At 38.7% G+C, this 18,989-nt stretch overlaps 1 non-coding gene across 1 annotated transcript; it reads right to left on the reverse strand.

Moving 5' to 3' along the window:
• Positions 1-15,159: 15,159 nt before the first annotated feature.
• Positions 15,160-16,136, reverse strand: LOC129451244 (uncharacterized). The gene is made up of 3 exons (XR_012359951.1): positions 16,037-16,136; positions 15,798-15,916; positions 15,160-15,423 (listed from the first exon to the last, which is right to left on the reverse strand). It is a non-coding gene; the product is annotated as an uncharacterized protein (transcript).
• Between the last annotated feature and the right edge of the window lie 2,853 nt (positions 16,137-18,989).

Below are 18,989 nucleotides of genomic sequence, written 5' to 3' on the forward strand. Positions count from 1 at the left end.
GCGCTGCTTACGCGTTGCTCACGCTTGCGGTGTGAAGAATGTAAGTACATACCAGAAAACATTAGCACGTTATGCCATTCAATAGAGTGGTAGAGTTAGCATGAAAACACATAGGCCTACAGGCAATATCACTCCACTTCTTTTCTTTTTCACTCTGTCGTGGTATGAATGGCAGTTTACATCAAAAAGACACGGCTGCTCTGCCCACTGCTCGACAAGGCGCTCCTCTTTATCCATGGTCCATTTTCGCCTACTTCGCGCTCGTTGTGTTTCCACGTCCGTCGACATGTTTCTTTGTTGTGACTGATGGCTTCCTGTTTCCGGAGAACGAATTTATTGGTTGTTGATTGTTTTACGTCACGAGACTACGCTGGGACTTGCGATAATATCAAACATGTTTGATATGAAAGACTAAAGAAAGACTGCCATAAATCGGGTTGCCGACTGCAGATTATCACCTCACAGTTAACGATCGAGACGACGGGAGCGCGCCGAGACTCCAGTTAGATTCCTAAAGACTGCCGGTCTTTAGTCTGGGACTGTGAAAATCCTTTGGTGTACGCTAGGCATTAGTGAGAACACACACATTTACTGAATAGCTCGATCACACTCCTCTCCACATATAGCTGGTGCGTGGTGATCGCACTGGCATCATACCATGGCTGCTTAGGCTATTAAAATATATTTAGGCACAGGCATAGGCATAGTATGTATTTTTAGTACATATTTTATCATTTCATGATGCATGAGGATGGAGATTTCTAAACAACAAAACTTAAAGTACAGTTAATGTGTTTATGCTATTTATTAGCACGATACAATTTATTTAGAATTTTCAATAAAGGTTACTTACCTTAAGAAAGAAAAAGAGTACAGGAATTTGTTGGGTCATCAAGCAAAATAAAAAATATGCAAGGCAACTATGGTGAAAACAAAGCAAGCAAAACTAGAACTATTTTCTGTAGTTACTGTGTAAATTTAAAACTAAAGTGGCACTTGTTACCCCCTTGTTTCACGTAGTTAAAGAGTAAATACAACATCTGCGGGCTGTAAATTAAAGTGGCACTTGTTACCTGTCATGACTTCTGGGTGATCGATGGTTGTGTGTGGGGTATGTGTTTGTTTATTTACCTGTTGGTGACGGCTCCTCATGTGTTCAGTAGCCCCGTCCACTCGTTTCGGTAATTGTTCACCGGTGGTGTCTTGTTTATGTTTCCCTTTATATTGCACGCCGTCCTGTCTCTCGTTGCGTGCTCATTAGCCTCTTTCACACAGTAATTCCAGTAAATTACCATGAATTTCCCAGAATAAATTTACCAGTAAATACAAAATTGTGTTGTTCACACACGCAGTGACGTTACGTCTTTTTACCAGTAAGACATCATTCACACATCAGTATCAAAATACCGGTAAATTCGGTGAAAAAGCGGAATTTACCTGTGGCGCGCAGCGAGCTCAGTTTTGCATTTGTAAACAATCCATGTTGTTCATAACCACGGTCCTTCATGCCCCTCCCATCCTGGAGTGGCGCGATCTCATTCGTCTGCTCGATAAGGCGGGCACGCCTCTATTGGAGCGCTAAAACACTTATTATAGAGCTTAACCGGCCTGAGTCTGTCTCACTTCGGAGAGCTCACTATTCGTCTGCCCGGTCATTTGTCTCTGGTTTAGACGGAATCAGAGGCAGAACGAATTTGTTTATAATATACTGAGGCCCGAAACCTCACTTTATTCAGTCCCGTCCTACATCAGTGCGCTGAATATTGGTACATTCTTATATACCCGGTTTTTCTGCCCTTTTAATAAACGGCTAAACCGGGGGCCTCACGGCTCTGCTCTGCTCTGCTCCGTGAACCGTTCGGGTCACCGTCACTACTGAGGCTCGTGCACCTGAACGGCCGAGCTCTGGTCTTTGCAGCACAGCTGCGTCGAGCAGAGAACAAACTGTCTGGGAGAAGAGGGGTTAAGTCGCGCCTCGGCTGAACTGCCCTGAAATGTTTTCTGTGAGCTGTTTATCCAAAACATACTGTGTAATACTGTCGGTTATGCGACCTCACTATAGTGGCGAACGGTATTGAATTCCTCTAAAAAGAGTAATTTCCGTGCTTACTATACTGTGTATTGACACCCCACGGTTGTACGGTGCACTTTTACACCTTACTGACAAGCAATCAGTAATACGCACACACGGCCCGCTGTCCATAATTCTATCGACGCTTGCCGAAAAAACCCAGTTTGGCCATAAACTGTGTATTGACACCCCACGGCTGTACGCTGTCTCTAACACCTTTCTGCCAAATTCGCTCTCACCCCACCTCAGTTTCTCCGCTACGATGCTGACGGCGCAAACGAGCACGGTCTTACGGCTGTTATTCTCTCTTACTAGAGAGACGGCAGCCTCAGACTTTTGCATGGCTCCAAGCGTTTGAGTCGCGCCCTCTCCGGTCGGCCACTCAAAGGCTTACAGCCCAGCGGTTTATGCCGTTTTTCGGCCATATAGCTGATTTATATCAGCGGATCCGAATACGCTCACACCTCCGCTCTGCTCCAATACTCGGAGATATTAAGGGTAATATCAACCTCAAGTGAGCTTGCTACCCGCCACAATAAGTTTCAAAGCTCAAAGCGCGCGCACAGTCAGACGCCCGGCATCTTGTTTAAGACGGGCTCACGTACCCCTCTAACAAGCCTCAGAAAGTCCACTTCAGTTTGACTAAGCAAAGGTCCCGTCCCGAGCTGACGGCCGGGAAGCTTATGCTTAAGTTACACACGGCTGCATGAAGTGCTACCATTACGAGATCGGCAGCATCTGCTGTGGGTTGAACACGCTTTACGACGGCAATCAGCCTGTCCTATATGATAAGATGTTTAACTGTTTATGTTCTTAATCACGGACAAACTGAAGGTTATCTTCTAGATGACGTAGAAACGGATGATTGTACGGGTTTCCGCATCTTACTATAAATGTGTGTTCAACCTAGTAATCGGGGCTCTTGGGTTTATGCTCCTAGCACCAGGGGGTGAGAGCCTGTTCTGCAGAACATATTAAATTCGGACAAAGAAAATTCTGTATACAGTGTGTCCGTGTGATCCTTGACTTTCACTCTCAGTGAGTATTATTTGATGCGGCTAAAATTCCACGACAGTCTCATATCAATCACCTTGTACTGTACATACATTACATTAAGGGGATGATTTTAGCACCGCAGCACTCTCGACCGTGTTATTGTGATAATGCGGTCGGACAAACTACGGTGGTTTCATTATTTCCTGAACCAGACTGAGATCTCGCCCCCTGTACAAGCTGGCGAGTCATCTCCTTTATAAATTCATTGCATCGCTTTATAAGCTATGTTTAATCAGAGTGATACGCATTTCGTGCTTAAACTACCAAGATTCAGATATATTTACCCGTTACGATGGGCGTGCGGAGATTGCATCTGTGGGACACGCCTACATTACGTGCCTTATGACACGTTGACACGAGCTGCTAGGACCACTTTCCCGAGGCGTTCTAATGCAAAGTCTGATCTATTCTGTCTAGTGACAGCTAAAGTCTAACCCCCCGCAAATTGTGGGTGGAACACTTTTCTCCTCACTACAGAGGCTCGTGCATGGCGGCTTTCTCCCCCTACGTATATATATATGTGGCGGTGATAACAGCGAACCAAGCTTTTACGACCGACCATTCACACTTTTCATAAGCCTGTCATTTTTTAGATGCGGACGGTGCCCGAGGCGCAGCGCTCTGGAACTGTCCAAGGTCCTGCATGACAGATACGTCTGACGTACATCAGACAATCAGCTGTTCACCTGCGTCACAGATCACTCACTAGCACACCTGTCAATACAGGTTATTTATGGATCGTTGACGTTATCACCTCCCGTGACAATGATGCTTACTCGTGGTTAGTCTACTCCATGTATGGATTAGCTCCTCGGGCATGGTCTTAGAGGTTTCCCATTTGACATTTGTGACACGGCCGGCTGGTCCCCACCGTCCACGTTGTCAGTTTACAGCTTCGACATCCCTGCTTCGCGCACTACTGAGGTTTGTTGCATTAAAGGTGCGCCGCGTAAGCTCACCTGTATGCACGATATGGGGTTTAATTATATGCGTCCACCGTGCGCTTAGAGAAGCTCACATATGCACGCTATAACATTTCGGTATACACTAAAGATGCACTCGGAAAAGCTCATCTGTATACATGGCTGTGACACATACAGTACATACGTTGTTGTTCATCTGTGTACGTTCACGGTGCGTTCTGTGCACTGATTTATCTATACGCATTTACGGTGCACTGAAGGGTTCACCCCGTGTGCGGACAACTTATTATCAGAACACATGACGGCGCGCTCGAAAATTTTGCCGGCCTGTGCATTATAACACTCTGATTCATCTATATGCATTCACAATGTATTCAAGTGTTCACCTGTGCCCGTGCAATTTATAGTCAATACACATTTACGGCGCGCTTGGAAAGCTCACTGATCTGTGCACTATAATACTACCTATATGCATCCCGATGCGCTCGAGGTCGCACCTGGGTTCACACTATTGTGGTATCTGTATAATCCCACGCTACGAATCGTTCTGCCGCATATTATAGTCAGATCGGCTGTTCGTGAGCTTTGCAGATCACTCACTACGTATGTCTGTTGCTAACAGTGGTTATTTAGATGGATCGTTGAAACCATCGCACTGGCTCACGCCCCTCTATGAGCTATGTCCTATATAGAGCGCACTCTGTGCGAGTTTGGCTTCTTCATGGACTTGGTCTACAGGGGTATCTATATTTGATATCTGCTACGCGGCCGGCTGGTCTTCGCCATCTACGTTGTCAGATTGTACAGCTTAGACGTCCCTGCCCTACGAGCGCAGGTTCTCTCGGCTCAATCATGCACGCTCATGCGTTTTATGTGTACACCACCGTGCGCTCAGCGAGCTCACCAAAGTGACTCTGAATTTACTTATCTCGCACACCCGTGGCGCGCTCGGTATCTCGACGTCTTGTGCTATGTTATGTGCTCCCGGTGGGTTTAAAACCCCACCGTGTGCGCGTCAACATTTTATATGGTGCTTACACATTTGCTTAAAGCTGTGAATATGCCGGGTATAGGGCCACACGCAGTGTCTCTCAAGTAGAGAGACACTGCGTAAGGCACTTCAGTACGTTGTGTATGCACGGCGTGATGGGATTCAGTTCCCCCATAGCGTCAGCTAACTGACGCAATGCGAAGTGAACCGTATTGAAAGAGAACACTTAGGTTACTCACGTAACACTAGTTCCCTAAAATAATGGGAACGAAGCATTGCGTCTCTTGCCGTGCTACAAACATCTACGCAGCGAGTGTTATTCTGCTGCGCGCTTCAGTCAAATAATAATGAGCTCCTGGCGCTTGAACCGCGCTTATATAAGGACGTGTGCATCCCACACGCGGGTTCAAACGTCATTGGTCTGTACTTTGTACAGACGTTAACCAATAGGCTTCAGTCACGGAGTGAACAGGAGTTTCCCCCAATAGCGTCAGCTAACTGATGCAATGCTTCGTTCCCATTATTTCAGGGAACCGGGGTTACGTGAGTAACCTAAGTGTTTTGTTTCTACTTATTTATTAAATGTTATTTATTTCAACACAAACTCTGCACTTGCGTCCTCACTCCTGTATCCACTCATGACAGTAAACACCAAAACCAAGAATGATCTCATTAGCATGTCGCATTCAAAAGTTATTCTTATTTTACTGAAGGGTGTGAAAATACATTTTTCATATAAAATACTTTGTTTTGTTTGGCACATATAATAAATAGCAAGGGATTATTCATGCACACAATTAAAGAAAATGCTGTGAATGGACTCATTTTTTAGAGTGGGACCTAAGAGAAAAGATGGTGTATCATTTGTGGCTATCTGTGCTATCTGAGGCAGTTCCTGCTCAAGTTTCACATACGTTTACAAAAGACAATTTTTTTACCTCATTATTCATTCGACGATTGTTGGTGTTGATAATAGAACAAAAATAACGATGTAGCCTTATTTCTGAGAGTGAGAGCTTTCTTTTGATATAAGACTTGCCCATGTTTGTCATACTTGAAAAATATGAAATATGTGAATATTAGATTATATAAAACAATATGGTGGGGGGTTAGTGTAAATTAAGTTTAAATAACTTTCTTACAGTAAAATATATGTCAAAGTGATGCATATCTGCAGAAAGTAGAGATTCTAAGCTTTCAAACAGTATCTCATATGTGGTACTGTGTCCATGACAGACCATTAAAAATTAAAGGAATATTTTATATGAAGTCATAATAAGTAATTTTATACCTGGTACAGGGTCCACAGAGTTAAAGAAGTTAACTATTACATTTAGTTAATCGTAAATTGTTGTAATATGCTTATAACTTGCAAATATAATGCTCAGTTAACTGAAATAAACAATAGTGTTTGGCTTCATGTGGCCCTATGCAGACCAATTGGGGGCTGACTTGAACCCAGGGCCCGCCTTTGGGGTTATGGGGCCCTAGGCGAGACCATAAAAAATAGGCCCTACAATTTATATATTTATATGTAGAAATTTTTATTAAGTCCAACATATTAAGCAATGTTGTTATAGCGCAACAACTTTAGTGCAACAGAACCACATTACTGTGTGTAAATCCAAATATCATTGATATTAATTAGAATGATTCCTAAAAGGTGATCTAATATTCTGTATACTGTTTTTGAATCTTACTATAGTATATTTTTTAGTGAGAATTTTACTACAGTTTACTACAGTAAATGATATAGTATAATAGTCTTTTATTCATGTGGGTATAAGGGTTTTGTCTTGTGTTTTGTTTGTTTTGTTATTAGGTATTTTATTTTGATATCCTGTTCTGTTTTCAGTCTTTTATTTTTAAATCTGGTCATGTCATGCTTCACTTTCCACTTCCTGTTTATCTGTAAAGCTACTTCAATCTGTACATCTCGCTGCAAAGTATTGCCAGAGTAACTCCTGCATACCGAGCGTTTCCATAGTTCTGTCTTGTTCCTGTCTGTTTTGTATTTCTGTCTTGTTTTGGATATTCTGGATTTTGACCTGTGCCTGTTTTTTGGATTACGTTTTTGGATTGCCCTTTGGATTTGTTTGCTTGCCCTTCAGGGATTTTACAATAAAACCTCTTGCATTTGGATTCGTGTCCCTCCCGCTTGTGTAAGCAGCCCACGTTACAGTGGATCAATTTAGAAAGGGTAATGGACATTTTTCTTATGTTTTTAAATTAGGATAGGCATTAAACAATGTAAAGCAGAACATACCATTATTTTGTGATTTCTTTTCTGCGTCTTCTTTTGTCTTGTTCTCTGCAGCTCCTGAAAGGCACAGTTTTAATGTCATAGTTTGCCAAAGCCACCACCACAACCTCACTAAAATAAGTATGTTTTTGTCTTTATTGAAAGATGAAACGTAAACGTTACGTTGTTATACAACACCACATTACCCATAATCCCAAAGGTTTTTTTTCCAAACATGCGCAATGAGACACACTGACGCAATCACGTCATTAACATTAACATTAACATGCAAATTAACCCACTCTGTTCTTATTTTGTAATTTTTATATCTTTATCCACTAATGTTTTGTATTTTTAATTGTTGTGTGGTGAATTTATTAAATCCCTGTGGGTTTTTTTAAACCACTGTCTTTGTGATCCCTATTTTAATTAATAAGATCCCTGCGCATGCAACGCGCATTCCCTACCGATCGCGTCCATTTGATTTGTGTAATGACAAAATAATTTTTTTGCATGGAGGGCCCTTGTTTTGTCATGGGGCCCCAGGCAATCGCCTGTTTTGCCTGTTAGACGTGGCGGCCCTGCTTGAAGCAGTGTATGCTGGTTAGACATCTGACTTGAGCAGTTCTGTCTAGAGGGAGTACAGCTAGTGCCTAAATCATGTAAAATGTTGGGTTTAGGGGTAGGTTTGGGGGTAAGATTCGAGCCACAACCGACTTGAGTTGGTGCCGATGGCATGTGACTCTGATGTAAGGCATTTAAGTATCATGATGTGGAAGAGAGCAATTCAAGAACCGGCTAGATCAGCTGACATTTCTGAGCCGGTGGTTCTGGTAAGAGGGGATACAGCTACAGCCAAATCTTAGGAATTGTTTGGTTTAGGGTTAGGTTTGATGTAGGATTCTCCCGCATTTTACCATTTAGCACAAAATGCATGTTCTGTCTTAACACTACAAATTGATACCCACAGAGCGTCACCAAAAACCGTCTGAGAAAGGGAGTAAGGAGAGACAGAGAGACAGAGATACTACTCCCTTACTTAACGCCCTCCTCCTCAGAAACCTCAGGAGAACGGCCGAGCAAGTGATAACATCATGCAATACTTATCTTTTAATCTTTACTCCGTGTTTGGGAATTAATAGCCGCTTTGGGGTTTTATGGTCTTGTTTTAGAGTTATGGCCTCGTTTATTAGTGATTCGGTTTTTTTTATCTGAAAAGGGAGAGGAGAAAGAAATGTCGCCAATATTTTATGTTAAATATTTCTAGAAGAGATGGGTTTTAAATTGTTTTTTGAATGTTTCAAGATATGTGGTGGACTTGATTTCAATAGGAAGGTCATTCCACCAGCAGGGAGAAGTGAAGGAAAATGAGCAGGAATGGATTTAGTACCCATTTGCTGAATGTAAGGTTGTGGATGGTGTAAAGGAATGTATGAAGGTATGAAAGTATCACGGTGCTGTCCCATTGAAAGTTCTGTAAGTGAGTAATAGCGACTTGATGTGCGCTTCTATCGGTAACCAGTGGAGAGAGATAAAGAGCAGCGTTACATGTGCCCATTTGGGCTCCTGGAAGATGAGCTCAGCAACTGTGTGCTGAACTATTTGGAGTGGTTTAATACACTGTATGGAAGGCCAGCAAGAAGAGCACTGCAGTAGTCCAGCCTGGAGATTCCAAGGGCCTGAATTAGAAGTTGTACAGCATGCTCGGTAAGATATGACCATATCTTGCTGATATTGTATAACGCAAAACGGCATGATCGTGCTTGTCTTTGCAATCTTATAAGAGAAAGACAGTTAGTCATCAAAGACTACACTGAGGTTTCTTGCCGTTTTACAGTATTTTAGGGCTTGTGCTTTTGTCTGGTGCTGTTTCTCTCGGCAAGCAGGATAACCTTTTGACGAATTTGTCATGCATGTCAATTTGTCAAATTGCTTCCATGATGTTCACATCAATAGATTAGAGTTCTCACTGAGTGGAAAAAGATTAAGCCCGAGGTCTGACCAGACTCTTTGGCTTATATTTTTGACCCAAACCCGGCCCGATGAGAACTCTACAATAGATTATTTAAAGTGTTGTGCTTTGTTGTGATATTTGAACATGGTTGCTGCAGCAGCAATATGATAGGGTCGGATTAATGAAATATAGCCTATGGAACTGTCACATCGAGGTAGTAAAATTGAATGTCACCAGAGTTTGCCATACTTTTGCTTTGCTAAAAAAGAATCTGCAATTCAATAAAATTTTGAGAACTTACTTGTTGTACTCTGCACACTTGTTTTGGTTGGCTTACTCCCATCCACACCACACATCACAGCCAGAAATAGAAGAAGTGTTAAATATTCGGCTCTGTGAAAAATAATTTACAATATAGACACAGACTAATAAACTATATGTTGTAATATAAATGTCCAGTCAAAATGACATTGTTATTAGCAATGTACCTTAATGTTATCACATACTAGTGTTTATTATGAAGCTTTTCATACATTTCTAAAAATGTCTGGGTTATATTTGACACATAATGGGTAAATATTGGACAGAACACACTAGACACTGGGTTAAAATTTACCCAATTCTGGGTTGTTTTAACCCAACTGCTGGGTTGTTATACCCCATGGTTGCATAACATCAACCCAACATTGGGTAATTTTTAACCCAGCTTGTGTTATGTCCAATATTTACCCATTATGGGTCAAAAATAACCCAGACATTTTTAGAGTGTACTGTTTTTTTTTTTGGCTGGCTAGGTAAAAATCTGAACTCGTCTGACTGGGCTTGCAGAAAACCTTTATAGTTGAGCCACGCAAGTACATTTATGTAAAATCTTTTACAAACTAATTCAGTTGCTTTTTGTCATTCGGATTTACTTTAATATTCTATATTAGACCATAAGTTAGATAAATATTTAGGTGTAGTGTTTTTTCACTTACCTAACCATTTTCTACGTTGTGAAGGATGAAGTTGTGAAGCTCTGTGTGGCAAACTTTGTAATTCACAAGCTATATAAGAGGTGAACAAATCAAACACAAATCTTGTGGTTTTGGACACACACGCACTGAGCTGCTGTAATGACTGATCCTTCAATAAACTCGGCAAATGAGAGTTGGAATGATAGAAATCAAACAAACAAACAAACAAACAAAAACAACAATTAAAAAATAAAAATTTTCAAGAATACTGAAAAAAGATCTCTCTCTCTCTCTCTCTCTCTCTCTCTCTCTCTCTCTCTCTCTCTCTCTCTCTCTCTCTCTCTCTCTCTCTCTCTCTCTCTATCAACAGGCATTGTTTTAGAATAGTAATACCTTGTTGTAATGTCTTTTATTATTGCCTTTATATGACAAATCGCCTTATTGTTTCCTAAACTTTGTAAGTCTGCTAAATGCCTAAATGGAAAGACAATCTGATCTGCACATTGTTACATTTAGCTTACTTTAATGTTTTAGTAAACTAATTAATTAGGATTAAGATAGTTTTAAATGTTATAAACATCCAAAAAACATTTTGAAACATTTTCATTCCCATTTACTGTTATGCTATTCTTACAGTGCCCTGGGGTGTCATGCAAATACCAGTATATGAATGGTAAATGGTAATTTTTTTTAGTACTGTGGTATTAATGTCTGATACATACTGTCAGCACCTGTGGGCATGTTAGTCCAAAGAAAACAACTTCCTTTCAAAGACATTTGAATGATTAATATGGAAAGGACTGCTTGTCATTTAACTAGAATAGCTTTAGAAAACAAACAAACACATAAGCAGAAAGCATTTAACAAACATAACATATATACAAAAAGTAGTAGGCTAGCAATTAATTTAGCTTAATACCTACAAATCTGAATAGTTTGTTTTTATTTATCATATGGGTCATTTTACAATATTTCAGCTGTGGTCACAATAATTATTAAGTAACACACGGAATCATAAAATGAAAATGCTTGTGGTGTGACGGTGATTATATAACCGTGAGACCAACGGTAATATTTGAACACCGTCATTAGAACTCTATGGGGCGGTTTCCTGGACAGGGATTAGACTAGACTTAAACACTTTTAAGAGCTCTCCAAACTGAAAACAACTTGCACTGACATATCTTAAAATACATCAGGGCCCTTTGTTTTACCTCAAAATGCACACAGGCAATGTTTTTAGTAAGGCATGTCTGTTAAAACTAGTTATATTTCCTAATTAAAATGGGCCTAGTCCTGGATTAAGCTAATCCTGTGGCCGGTTGCATAAACATAGCCGTGATGTTAAGACTGCGTCTTAAGAATGATTCTGACTAACTAGTAATTAGTTAGGGTTAATCAGTCTTATTATTTGCATTTAAATTAGACCAATCTACCCTTTTATGTAACATACTTAAAATAGTTATGATCAGTCTTGAAGAAAAAAATTCATGACTAACTTTTAAGACTAGTCTTGGAAGTTTATGCAACCAGCCCCTGGTCTGGGAAACCGCCCCAATAACTGCTAAGACCATGTTATTAATTTTTTTTAATGTATCATAGAGAATGTTTAAATACTGATTAAAAACAGTTAACAGTCTGTGTTAGTAATGGTCTACGTCATTTCCAACTGTAATTGATTCTTTGGAAAACAGCTTAAGTGAGATGTGCAGAAGACTCATGAACATGGAGAATAGACCCTTTTACTGTTTGTATACAATGATGACGTGGCAGCGTATGCGCGCACATTTAGGCAACGGAAGTATGGTAAGAATCAACAGTGAAGCAACACAGACAGAGAGTTATTTTAAAAAGTTGACTTTATCAACATTTTCAACACAGCTACCAGATCTGTGTACCATACCTTACAAAAATTAACCATGGTTTTACTACTGTTAAAAAATAACACAAGGTTACTGTAGTAAAACCATGGTAACCACAAAATAACCATGGTTTTGACATCCATGGTTTTCAAAAACCATAGTTAAACCATGATTAGTGTAGTAAAACCATGGTAATTAATACACCAAAAACATGGTTACTACACTTTTACCCAGGCACGTGCACACATAGACATCAAAGGGGGCTTGAGCACCTGCCCTTTTTATTCCTGGAGAGAAAGTGCCCTTTTTTTCTGGGCTGTTTTAAAAAAAATAATAATATGATCTTTATTCATATAACAACTGATGTCTGTCTGTTTCTTGTGTTTTTTACTTGTTGCTTATTTAATTTAACATGAATTTATTCAGGAATCATTTAAATGAGATTTAAACTCTTATATAAAGAAAAATAGCGCTATTTGTGGCACACAAATGGTTAACAGATGAGTCCCGCCTCCAAAATTCACATCCCTAATATGATTGCCTTTACCTTTCCTTAGTCCCGCCTTTCTAACTTACTTCGCTTTATGATTGGCTTCTACACTCCAGGGCTGGACTGGTAATCTGGCATACCGGGCAAATGCCCGGTGGGCCGACGCACTTGGGGGCCGGTGGATAGCCTATAATATGATTTTTTTTAATTGGCCAACGACCGGCCCATAAAGCAGGGACAGCGGCCCATTGGTTAATTTTCCATACTGACACTGGGCTGGCCCAATCATCTCTTAACAGGCTCCACCCCTCCCTCTCTGTTTCTTGTGTCAGATGCAGTCAGTGTGGACTGCATCTGAAACGAGAAACAGAGGAGGAGCATCATACACACGACGCATCAAACATCTCACACTATTTCTGTCTGACCAGCCCATAACACTCGTACATCGCGCAACGCGGCCGTTGCTTTCTTAATTTGTTTATGTTTTCACGTAATTCATAATGGCGCTAAAAGGCGTGGTGGCAATGTACTTCATTTTACCAAAAAGTTAGCGTAAGATTTTTTTTCTGACAGACCGGCCCAGGAGACACCTAATCAGCAGCCCATTGGTTCTTTTTTATTTGACATTTGGCTAACCCAATCACAACTTTTCGGGCTGTTTTATGATGCATGCAGCGTCAGTGTGCCTGAGAAGCGAGTTGAAGTGCGGTAAGCACTGCTTTCATTATTATGCTCTTGATAAAAATGCAGACAAAAACACAAGTGGTAGACCAGTGGCTGTTTGCAAAATGACAGTGCAATGAAATTCAGTGTGGGCAGAATTATTAGGTATCTACATCAAACTTTTGATCATATTTTTTAGCAAACATATTTACTAATTCCAAACCAAATTAATCTTAATAACTACAATTAATTATGTAAATAAAGCATTTATAAGTATTACATTATTGTTAATGGTGGCTGGCTGGAGAAAAAGGCACCTTATATTCAGGTGGGCAGAATTATTAGGCACATTTTCTTTTACATTTAAAATGAACAAAAAAATGTTTAACAAACACACTGAAAATTTATTATTTGATGTCCATAAGAAAGATGCCATGCATGGAAATTGCAAAATTGAGGTTTGACCATTAGACAAGAAATCCTGATTCGGTCAGCAAGGTCATAAAATAGGATAAAAAGAAAAATATACACAAAAACGAATGTTAAAATGACTGTGGTTTGGAATTGGTAAAAGGTGTTCAGAAAAAAAGTGATCAAATATTCTGCGAACACTGTAATGGGACTCGTGGCTCTGCCGTGAGACTGCGACTTCATTGTAACATTTATCAGGTCTCAGTGTTATCATAAGGTGGTCAGAATGGTTAGTTTAAACATTGTGCACACTCACTGGCTAAGACAATTAGCTGATTTTTTTTAACTTGCAAAGCCTTTTACAGCGCTTACATTTTTGTAATGTCACGTGTCAGCTCTTATACTTTTCTACTTAATCATTATATGGAGTCAGTAGTCAAGATTGCACAAAGATTTGTGATCCTATGTAGTGGGCCGGTCTGGGCCAAAATGCCAGGGCCATTTTTTTGTCCCAGTCCAGCCCTGGCTTCTACATTTGAAGAGATTGCTGTAGGCTCTGTAAGAACATACCTCAGATTGTTCTTATAGTTAAACATTTCCCCACGTTACTATAATACATTTATTTTGAAGTTCACTTGTGCATATGTAGTGAGGTATGTACTCCACTATTGAAACTAATTTGAATAAGGTATCTTGTGTGGAAATAATAATTCACATGTCAGTTCGGGGTACACTTTCATCAGAAGACAGTCGCGATCCATGGAAATTCAGGGCACAGGCCCTTATAAGTGTTTTACAGACTGTCCATGGTAAATAGATAAATGGGGATACAAATCTTTTTTTTTTTACGTTTTGCATCATGCAAGGAAACATATTATTTGCATAGATCTGATAAATGTGTGGCGTATCATAACAGTTTTTTTTTTTTTTGAATGCGTGCATCATGCAAGGAAGGAGATATTTGATTAATAGATCTGACTGTAATTTGAGCCATCACTGAATGAATTTTATATTATTTTACATTCATATATCCATATATAACAAATTCTTTAGAGCTGAAGAAATCATTTTGACATTTGAAGTCATAAATAAGTTTAAGTTGGTTTTATTCTTCAGCTGTGGGCTGTTAAAGTGCATGCAGCATAATGAAAATACATTTTCTATATCAAGTGCAAAATTATGATGTGATGACTTACAATGCATTTGTTTGATTGGTATCTGATAATGTGATATTTTTAGTACCATACACAGAATTTCTGCTATGAACTGATAGCAAGCTTCCAACAAGAAGGGCCGGGACTCCTGTCAAGAGGAAAAGATCACAAAATCAGCCACATTTCAAACTTCCAGTTTGTTTTTAGAAATCACCAACACTTCAGACAACAATTTAAACAAGTTCTACAGGTATTTGTTCTTGCTAAATTGTTGAACATCCTGTTAACAGACGCTGTAAATAATGTTTCTTGACGACTTCTTTACACACTAGGCTACTGTACATTTAATGTTATTAGAAAAACATTGCTTATATTTCTCACCCCATCCAATAAGAGAGAGCTTGACCATGTAATGCTTGATGCGAATGTTGAAGACTCTGACCAGAAGAAGATAGAGGTGCAGAGCTTCAATGGCCATCCAGGTGAAACAACACAACAGACTGTAGTGTATCGTCACAGCAATAAACACACAAACTTCATTTATATTCAGTGTGGCGGCCCATTCACTGAGCATGAAGCTGATGTTGAGGAGAAACAGAGCAGCACTCAGAGACACATGGATGCGTCTGGACACTTCTTTCCTGGCATTACTGAAAAACACACAGTAACCATTTTAACTGTTTGTATTTCACAGTCGGGTTCAAAAGTCTCACATTGCAATCTTTATTTAATAAAGTCGCCCATGTTCTGTAAATGTTAACAAAATTAAACTTTTGTACAATATGTTTCATTTATATGCAAACTAAAAGTCTTTTCTGCACTCTTTTCTACAACTTTTGTACCTTTTTTCTGATAGTGTGTAGTGGTTAGACTTTTGGAAACCACTTCATTACTAATACATGAATAAAAATTGCATTGTGCCTTTGAATTTTTCACATGTACTTTGAATGTAGCTCACTCATGTAAGTAATAATGTGAATCAGAGATCAGGTCAATATTTATTTAAAAACATAAGGAACTGCACCTGTTGACAACATAGGACAATATGGAGAAAGCAGAAAAGACGGCCGACAGACTGCAGCCTATATAGCTGATGTATGACATGATTTTCCACTGTTGTTCATCAATGTTCTTCATATTAATCTGTTAAGAGTGAATGGAGCACAAAGATAGTCGTGGTGTTTATGAAGATGAAATAAATCAATGAATATTTGATCATTATTTAACGCATTGAATGAAAAGTCTCTATTAAAAGGTCCTCACCAGAAGCACAGCAAATGGAGTCATATGATCACAGGAACAATTCACAACATTATCACTGATCTGTTCGGTGATACACCCGTCATTTTTCCAGGTGTTGTCTTTTAAGTAACATGAAACAAACAAAAAACAAGATATATTCACTTTTTTCAGCATATGAAATGGCAATAACTGTCTACCGTACAGAATAAAATCCTTATTCAGAAAGATACCAGCATGCAGTTTTTAATAAATGACACAAAGGTGATTAAGTGAGTGAGTGAATGATGATTATTTATTTTGGTGAAATAATGGTTTTACTCCAACCTACTTTTATCATCATAGAACTGACAGGAATATGTGGCATTGTCCTATCAATATCAAAACACACAAAAAAAATCTGAATTAACAATTGAATGTTTGTAAATGTTGATAACATGTGAAAAGTGTTGTCAGAGTTACACTTACAGTTGTCTTATTAACTGGGAACTGTATTATAATCATATTGGTCAAATTCACAATGTCACGGTCAGGAACTTCAATCCGTATGACTTTAGATATTATAGTCACATTTTCCAGTCCAAGCTGTTGAAATTACAACATTTACATAAAACAACAAGCAGATTTATATAAGGAACAAAGTTAAAGTAGAGATAAGGATATTTGAATTAGTTTACAATCAGCAGAACAATAAAGAAATAAAATGACTCACAGTGAATTGCTCATTTGAATCATAGACAACTACACCAATTCTGCTCTCTTCGTCTGAGAAATTAAGAAGGGGCTTCACAGGGATCCGTATATGTGGTGCGTCAGTATCATTAAATAACTTAAATGAATGAAAAATCATATATGGATTAGAATCTTATATAATTAGAAATGACATCAAATGACATCAATTACACTATAAAGTATGATTAGATTACTTAAAACTTTGCCTTATTAATAAAATTTTTTATCACTTTAAATTATCCGTGTGTACTTAATTCATACTAGTGTACTTAATAGGAGGTGTAGTCAAGTGTTTTCCTTGGGTGGGTTGTCCTAGTATTTGAGCTACTATCAAATACATGCAATTTTATAATGTTTAAAGGGGTCATGAATTCAAATTCTCTCAGTTTCAGAGTTAAGAGGTCGTTATATAAAAATATTCTTTCAAAACTCATCACTTCAGCTCAGAATACGTCTCGTTTTGAATATATCATAGTAATGCGAAAGAATGCCTCTCCAAGAGAATAGCCACACCTTTTTATCGAAGAGGCCGTCGAAACTTTTTACCCAACAATAGCAGTGGGTGGTTACTTCCAAGTTTCCATGTTACTGCAACACTGCCTATTAATTACTATAATTGTGATGTTTTTAAGTGTTTGCGGAACCTGTTTTCTGTTTGAATATATTTTAAAATATATTGTATTGAATTTTTAGCATCTTTGCTTGAATCTTTCTATGCTTAAAGAAAGCTTGAATTCCCTATCCAGTCCTACGTGGCACCCCTACCATGATGATTTGGATGTCTCCTTATGTGAAAAATCGAATTCACTTAAAAATATGTGAAACAACTGATCAACTTCCTCCCAGAATGTCTGCGTCTGAAAGCTCTTAAATGGCATGAAGGCATTCAAAGCATGTCCAAATCCAATGTTAGGTTTACTTCCTCTCTCCTGAGATACCTGGGCTGCGTTCCACTCCAGTTTTAGACAAGCACACATTACATACATTTTAACTTCCCTATGAACTTCCCTAAACACTCCGGAGAATCCCTGTTGCCATCTTGAAGTGCGCTCCACTTCGTCAAGTAAACAAGGGAAGTTTGTATGGACAAACCCTCACACGCTCAATTTTGATCGAGTCTACTTCATATGTTGTTACATTTAGAATGTAATGTTATTCTTTAGTTTATTGTATTGTTTCTAAACATGTGTCACCCTCTAGTGTCTGTGGCTTGTAGTGTTTCCTTTAATTAGGTGATCTGCTGCACCTGCATCTCCTCCACACATGCCTTTAAAACCAAAGACTGTGTGTTTCGCTTCCTTGCTTTTGGTTTACATTACCTCAAATAAATACCCCTAATTTATTGAGCCTTCGTGTTCCCTTATTGTGTTGTGGTTGTGAGCGTAACATATGTGGGTGATTCTCACGAAACCATTGAAACACCACGGCACTAATGATTTTAGCTTTAAAATGTGTAATATAGTAACATTAAAAAGCATCAGAATTAACACAATACTGTGTTCTACCTTGCACAATGTGTAATTTCAGCATAAGGATTTATAATTGTAAATTTTATCTCATTTTCTGCTGAAATTCTCATTACCGCAATGTGTCCGGCTGTGTGCATGAACATGCGTTATGTTGTAATTTAATCAAATTAACACAAAAATATTAAGATAAAAAATAAATGGATGCTTTGCTAGATTACTTTAGATGACAGAAAAAATATTTACTGAATATTCATGTATAATAATAATGAAGAAAAATTAGGAAAATGATGTGTCCATGCCTGATGTTCTCATCCTCCGCAACACTTTTTGAGAACAGTTTAAGCACACATACAGAATTTTAATAAAGTTTGATTTTGAGTGACCAAGCACATGGACCAGTTACTTCAAGATGGCTACCAGGTAAGATCATTTTTTTACAGTTAATTTGAAATATTGTCTTGTCAGAATGCTTACACGACATTTTGATTATCATTACCGCAACAGATGCTTATTAAATGTTAATTTAATTAATAGACGCATAATACTTTGATTTTAAATGCATGTGCAGAATCTCCAAATTATGTTCTTTCAGGTTTGTCATGTCATTTTGAAAATATGTCAGTGTTGATGTTTTCTGACTGTTGCGGTAATGAGATTTTTTAGGACAAATTTTTTAAATTATGTTAAAAAAGTGTTAAATGATAAGTAAAAGATTTTAAATGAATGTTCCCATTTACTCCAGACTTTGTTTTTCAATGTCTGGTGGGAAAAAAAGT

This window comes from Misgurnus anguillicaudatus, chromosome 21 (genome assembly GCF_027580225.2).
Source record: "Misgurnus anguillicaudatus chromosome 21, ASM2758022v2, whole genome shotgun sequence".
In the NCBI taxonomy this organism is placed as follows: Eukaryota; Metazoa; Chordata; class Actinopteri; order Cypriniformes; family Cobitidae; genus Misgurnus; species Misgurnus anguillicaudatus.